The sequence below is a fragment of the Arachis ipaensis genome, chromosome B9 (assembly GCF_059453495.1).
Source record: "Arachis ipaensis isolate K30076 ecotype BB chromosome B9, ASM5945349v1, whole genome shotgun sequence".
Lineage (NCBI taxonomy): Eukaryota > Viridiplantae > Streptophyta > Magnoliopsida > Fabales > Fabaceae > Arachis > Arachis ipaensis.
The window spans coordinates 91,392,131-91,399,654 of NC_142444.1; the positions used below are offsets into that span (position 1 = coordinate 91,392,131).

General features: G+C 38.8%; 1 non-coding gene across 1 annotated transcript; it reads left to right on the forward strand.

Annotated features, from left to right (window-relative positions):
• Positions 1 to 3,734: 3,734 nt before the first annotated feature.
• On the forward strand, positions 3,735 to 3,842 carry LOC148545447 (small nucleolar RNA R71). Its single transcript, XR_015901242.1, has one exon. It is a non-coding gene; the product is annotated as a small nucleolar RNA R71 (small nucleolar RNA).
• The last annotated feature ends 3,682 nt before the right edge of the window (positions 3,843 to 7,524 follow it).

Sequence of the window (7,524 nt, forward strand, 5' to 3'; positions counted from 1 at the left end):
ATCATGTAATGAAGACACAAACATAGATAAGCACATAACATAGAAAACGAAAAACAGAAGAAAGAAGAACAAGGAATGAATCCACCTTAGTGATGGTGGCGTTTCCTTCTTGAGGAACCAATGATGTCCTTGAGCTCTTCTATGTCTCTTCCTTGTCTTTGTTGCTCCTCCCTCATTGCTTTTTGATCTTCTCTTATTTCATGAAGCATGATGGAGTGCTCTTGATGTTCCAACCTTAGTTGTCCTATATTGGAACTTAATTCTTCTAGGGAGGTGTTGATGTGCTCCCAATAGTTTTGTGGAGGAAATTGCATTTGAGGCATCTCCGGGATCTCATGGTGATGAGCTTCATACGCCTCTTGAGCTCCATGAATGGGCTCTCTTGCTTGCTCCATCTTTTTCTTAGTGATGGGCTTGTCCTCTTTAATGAGGATATCTCCCTCTATGTCAATCCCAGCTGAATTGCATAGGTGGCAAATAAGGTGAGGAAAGGCTAACCTTGCCATAGTGGAAGACTTGTCAGCCACCTTGTAGAGTTCTTGAGGTATAATCTCATGAACTTCTACCTCTTCTCCAATCATGATGCTATGGATCATGATGGCCCGGTCTATAGTAACTTCAGACCGGTTGCTAGTGGGAATGATTGAGCATTGAATGAACTCCAACCATCCTCTAGCTACAGGCTTGAGGTCCAATCTTCTTAGTTGAACCAGCTTGCCTTTGGAGTCAATCTTCCATTGAGCTCCTTCCACGCATATGTCCATAAGGACTTGGTCCAACCTTTGATTAAAGTTGACCCTTCTAGTGTAGGGGCGTTCATCTCCTTGCATCATGGGCAAGTTAAACGCCAACCTCACATTCTCCGGACTAAAATCTAAGTATTTCCCCCGAACCATTGTAACATAGTTCTTTGGATCCGGGTTCTTACTTTGATCATGGTTCTTGGTGATCCATGCATTAGCATAGAACTCTTGAACCATTAGGATGCCGACTTGTTGGATGGGATTTGTTAGAACTTCCCAACCTCTTCTTTGAATTTCATGTCGGATCTCCGGATACTCATTTCTTTTGAGTTTGAAAGGGACCTCAGGGATCACCATCTTCTTGGCCACAACATCATAGAAGTGGTCTTGATGGGCTTTGGAGATGAACATTTCCATCTCCCATGACTCGGATGTGGAAGCTTTTGTCTTCCCTTTCCCCTTTCTAGAGGATTCTCCGGTCTTAGGTGCCATCAATGGTAATGGAAAAACAAAAAGCTTATGCTTTTAGCACACCAAACTTAGAATTTTGCTCGCCCTCGAGCAATAAAAGAAAGAATAGATGAAGAAGAAGAAGAAATGGAGGAGAGGGAGAGTGGGAAGTGTTTCGGCCAAGAAGGGTGTAGAGGGGTGTGTTGTGTGAATTTGATGAAGAATGGAGGGCTTTATATAGGGAAGGGAGGGGGGCAGAAAAGTTTCGGCCATATGGGTGGGTTTGGGTGGGAAATTGGTTTTGAATTTTTGAAGGTAGGTGGAGTTTATGAGGTAGGTTTATGGGGAAGAGTGAATGGATGTGAGTGGTGAAGAAGTGATGGGGGAGAGAGTTTGAGGTGATTGGTGAAGGGTTTTTGGGGAAGAGTGTTTATGGGGTTGTGTGAAAGAAAGTGGTGAGAAGAAGTGAGTGGAGGTAGGTGGGGATCCTGTGGGGTCCACAGATCCTGAGGTGTTCAAGGATTTACATCCCTGCACCCATTAGGCATGTAAAAATGCCTTTGTACCCAACTCTGGGCGTTCAGCGCCAGGTTGGTGGCCATTTTGGGCGTTCAGCGCCCATTTGTGTGCCATTTCTGGCGTTGAACGCCAGAACCATGCCTGTTCTGGCGCTAAACGCCAGACAGATGCTCCTCCAGGGTGTGATTTTTCTTCTGCTGTTTTTTATTCCATTTTTCAATTTTTATATTTATTTTGTGACTCCACATGATCATGAACCTACAAAGACATATAACTAAGAAAAATATAGTTAGATAAATAAAAATTGGGTTGCCTCCCAACAAGCGCTTCTTTAATGTCAATAGCTTGACAGTGGGCTCTCATGGAGCCTCACAGATGTGCAGAGCTTTGTTGAGACTCTCCAACACCAAACTTAGAGTTTGGTTGTGGCCTCCCAACACCAAACTTAGAGTTTGACTGTGGGGGCTCTGGTTGACTCTGCTTTGAGAGAAGCTTTTCATGCTTCCTCTCCATGGTTTCAGAGGGAGATCCTTGAGTTTTAAACACAAGGGAGTCCTCATTCCATTGAAGGACTAGTTCACCTCTGTCAACATCAATCACAGCTCTTGCTGTGGCCAGGAAAGGTCTTCCTAGGATGATGGATGCATCCTCTTCCTTTCCAGTATCCAGGACTATGAAATCAGCAGGGATGTAAAGGCCTTCAACCTTTACTAACACATCCTCTACTTGTCCATAAGCCTGTTTTCTTGAACTGTCTGCCATCTCTAATGAGATTTTAGCAGCTTGCACCCCATAGATTCCCAGTTTCTCTATTACAGAGAGGGGCATGAGGTTTATTCCTGAACCAAGGTCACACAGAGCCTTAAAGATCATGGTGCCTATGGTACAAGGTATTATGAACTTTCTAGGATCCTGTCTCTTCTGAGGCAATGTCAGTTGATCCAGATCACTTAGTTCATTGATGAACAAGGGAGGTTCAACTTCCCAAGTATCAATGCCAAATAATTTGGCATTCAGCTTCATGATTGCACCAAGAAACTTGGCAGTTTGCTCTTCAGTAACATCCTCATTCTCTTCAGAAGAGGAATACTCATCAGAGCTCATAAAGGGCATAAGGAGGTTCAATGGAATCTCTATGGTCTCTAGATGAGCCTCAGAGTCCTTTGGTTCCTCAGAGGGAAGCTCCTTATTGATCACTGGACATCCCAGGAGGTCTTCCTCCTTGGGATTCACGTCCTTTCCTCTCCTCACAGGTTCGGCCATGGTGCTTATGTCAATGGCCTTGCACTCTCCTTTTGGATTCTCTTCTGTATTGCTTGGGAGAGTACTAGGAGGGATTTCAGTGATCCTTTTACTCAGCTGGCCCACTTGTGCTTCCAAATTTCTAATGGAAGACCTTGTTTCATTCATGAAACTCACAGTGGCCTTAGAGAGATCAGAGACTAAGTTTGCCAAATTAGAAGTATTTTGTTCAGAGTTCTCTGTCTGTTGTTGAGTGGATGATGGAAAAGGTTTATTATTGTTAAACCTGTTTCTTCCACCATTATTAAAGCCTTGTTGAGGCTTTTGATCCTTCCATGAGAAATTTGGATGATTTCTCCATGATGAGTTATAGGTGTTTCCATAAGGTTCACCTAAGTAATTTACCTCTGCTATTGCAGGGTTCTCAGGATCATAAGCTTCTTCTGCATAAGAAGCCTCTTGAGTACTGTTGGATGCAGCTTGCATTCCATTCAGACTCTGAGAAATCATATTGACTTGTTGAGTCAATATTTTATTCTGAGCCAATATGGCATTCAGAGTATCAATTTCAAGAACTCCCTTCTTCATAGGCGTCCCATTACCCACAGGATTCCTTTCAGAAGTGTACATGAACTGGTTATTAGCAACCATGTCAATGAGTTCTTGAGCTTCTGCAGGCGTTTTCTTTAGGTGAATGGATCCACCTGCAGAAGTGTCCAGTGACATTTTTGATAGCTCAGATAAACCATCATAGAATATATCCAGGATGGTCCATTCTGAAAGCATGTCAGAAGGACACTTTTTGGTCAACTATTTGTATCTTTCCCAAGCTTCATAGAGGGATTCACCTTCTTTCTATCTGAAGGTTTGAACATCAGCTCTAAGCTTGCTCAGCTTTTGAGGAGGAAAGTACTTGGCTAAGAAAGCCGTGACCAGCTTATCCCAAGAGTTCAGGCTGTCTTTGGGTTGAGAATCCAACCATAATCTAGCTCTGTCTCTTATAGCAAAAGGGAAAAGCATGAGCCTGTAGACTTCAGGATCTACTCCATTAGTCTTAACAGTATCACATATCTGCAAGAATTCAGTTAAGAACTGAAAAAGATCTTCAGATGGAAGTCCATGAAACTTGCAGTTCTGCTGCATCAGAGAAACTAATTGAGGTTTCAGCTCAAAGTTGTTTGCTCCAATGGCAGGAATGGAGATGCTTCTTCCATGTAAATTGGAATTAGGTGCAGTAAAGTCACCAAGCATCTTCCTTACATTATTATTATTTTCGGCTGCCATCTCCTCTTCCTGTTCGAAAATTTCTGAAAGGTTATTTCTGGATTGTTGTATTTTAGCTTCTCTTAATTTTCTCTTCAGAGTCCTTTCAGGTTCTGGATCTGCTTCCACAAGAATGTTCTTATCCTTGCTCCTGCTCATATGACAAAGAAGAGGGCACATAAAATTAATAATAATAATAGAGATCCTTTATACCACAGTATAGGGATCCCTGTGTGAGTAGAAGAAGGGGGGGACAAAGAATGTAATATAATGGAAGAAACACAACTGTGAGGATGGCAGAGATGTGAGATGAGATGTTAGTAGATGAATAAATAAATAGAATAAGGTGAGAGAGAAGGAATTTTTGAAAATGATTTTTTGAAAAAGAGTTAGTGATTTTTGAAAATAGTTTTTGAAAAAAGTTAGTAAAAATTTTCGAAAATTAAGATTTAAAAATTAAAAATTAAAATAATTAATAAATTAAAAAGAAATTTTGAAAAAGGGGGAAGATATTTTCGAAAATGAGAGAGAGAGAGTTAGTTAGGTAGTTTTGAAAAAGTTAAGAAACAAACAAAAAGTTAGTTAGTTAGTTGAAACAAATTTTGAAAAGATAAGAAGTTAGGAAGTTAGAAAAGATATTTTGAAATCAAATTTTTTTTTTTTTGAAAAAGATAAGATAAGAAGATATTTTGAAAAGATATGATAGGAATTAATTTTTTGAAAAAGATTTGATTTTTTTGAAATCACAATTAATGACTTGATTCACAAGAAATCACAAGATATGATTCTAGAACTTAAAGTTTGAATCTTTCTTAACAAGCAAGTAACAAACTTCAAATTTTTGAATCAAAACATTAATTGATTATGTTATTTTCGAAAATTTGATATAAAAATAAGAAAAAGATTTTTGAAAAATATTTTTAGAATTTTCGAAAATAACTAAAAATTTTGAAAAAGATTTGATTTTTGAAAAAGATTTTGAAAAAGATAAGATTTTCAAATTGAAAATTTGATTTGACTCATGAGAAACAACTTGATTTTAAAAATTTTTGAAAAAGTGAATCCAAATTTTCGAATTTGATGAGAAAAAAAGGGAAAGATATTTTTTTGATTTTTGAAATTTTTATGAAAAACATGAAAATTATGCAATGCATGAAATTTTTAGATCAAAACAATGAATGCATGCAATAATGCTATGAATGTCAAGATGAACACCAAGAACATTATGAAGATCATGATGAACATCAAGAACACATTTTTGAAAAATTTTTTTATGCAAAGAAAACATGTAAGACACCAAACTTAGAAATCTTTCATGTTTAGACTCTAACAAACGAAAAATGCACATGAAAAACAACTAAAGATGCAAAACAAGAAAACATCAAGATCAAACAAGAAGACTTACCAAGAACAACTTGAAGATCATGAAGAACACTATGAATGCATGATATTTTCGAAAAATGCAAGATGCATATGCAATTGACACCAAACTTATGATATGACTCAAGACTCAAACAAGAAACAGAAAAAATATTTTTGATTTTTATGATTTTCTAATTTTTTTGGATTTTTTCGAAAATTATATGAAAAAGAAAAAATAAGGATTCCAAAATTTTTAACATGAATTCCAGGAATCTTGCATTGTTAGTCTAAAGTTTCAGTCCAGGAATTAGACATGGCTCACTAGCCAGCCAAACTTTCAATGAAAGCTCCGGTCCAAAACACTAGACATGGCCAATGGCCAGCCAAGCTTCAGCATTTAACACTAGAGTATATTGCTCTTGATAACAAATTGCAAGCCTCAGTCCAAATAAATTTAGACATGGCTTTACAGCCAGCCAGGCTTTACATGCTTCATGAAACACTAGAATTCATTCTTAAAAATTTTGAATAAATTTTTGAAAACATTTTTATATTTTTTCGAAAGCAAAAGAAAAATTTTTTTTTTTTTGAAATTTTTATGAAAGGTTTTTGAAAAATTTTTGAAAAGAAAACAAAAAAGAAAATTACCTAATCTGAGCAACAAGATGAACCGTCAGTTGTCCATACTCGAACAATCCCCGGCAACGGCGCCAAAAACTTGGTGCACGAAATTGTGATGTCCAGGCTCAAACAATCCCTGGCAACGTGAGCAACTTGGTATGCGCAATCGTGATTACACTTTGATTATGTAAAATTCATGGCTCTTTCTTTCCCTGGCAATGGCGCCAAGAACATGGTGCCAATACCATGGTTCACAACTTCGATACAACTAACCAGCAAGTGCACTGGGTCGTCCAAGTAATACCTTACGTGAGTAAGGGTCGAATCCCACGGAGATTGTTGGTATGAAGCAAGCTATGGTCACCTTGCAAATCTCAGTCAGGCAGATATAAATTGATAATGGTGTTTTCGAATATTAATTAATAAAATAGGGATAGAGGTACTTATGTAAATCATTGGTAGGAATTTCAGATAAGCAAATGGAGATGCTTTTCGTTCCTCTGAACCTCTGCTTTCCTGCTATCTTCATCCAATCAGTCTTACTCCTTTCCATGGCTGGCTTTATGTGATACATCAATTGCCATGCCTCATCAGTGGTTTTGTACTTTTTCATAGACCCATTGCTAGCACTTTCCAATGTGGTCTTATCTTGAGGCCTCATACCCTGTATGACGTAGCCGAGCAACACTATCTTGTCAATCATATGGTGGGGACATGCTTCCAGAAGGTTGTTGAAGCGCTCCCAGTATTCGTAGAGAGTCTCGGACTCGTCCTAGACAATCATGGAAATGTCTTTCCTCAGTTTATCAGTAACTTCAACTGGAAAGAATTTTTCCAAAAATTCTCTTCTAAGCGTATCACAGTCAGAAACAGTTGCTGCGGGTTGAGTGTAGTACCACTCTCTCGCCTTTCCCTCAAGAGAGAATGCGAAGGCTTTCAACAGAATAGAAGTTTCATCTGCACCATCATGCCTGACAATAGAACAGGCTGCTTGGAAATCCCTAAGGTGCTTGATAGGCTCTTGAGCAGGTAAGCCATGAAACTTAGGCATCAAGTTGAGCAGTGCAAACTTTATTTCAAAATCTGTAGCCACTGCTGGGTGATGCGCTTGAAATAGTTGCATTGTAAAATCAGGGGCTCCAGCCTCCTGGATAGTAACTCTCCTAGGTGCTGCCATGTCACCTGCACGTAAATCAACCGAATCAGTAGAAAGGGAGCTTGTTTCTTCCTTACGTGACATTTCAGATTCGCCCTCGGAGAGGACTAACCGACGCCGAGCTTGCCTTATACGTGAAATAGTTCTTTCGATCTTAGGATCAAATAC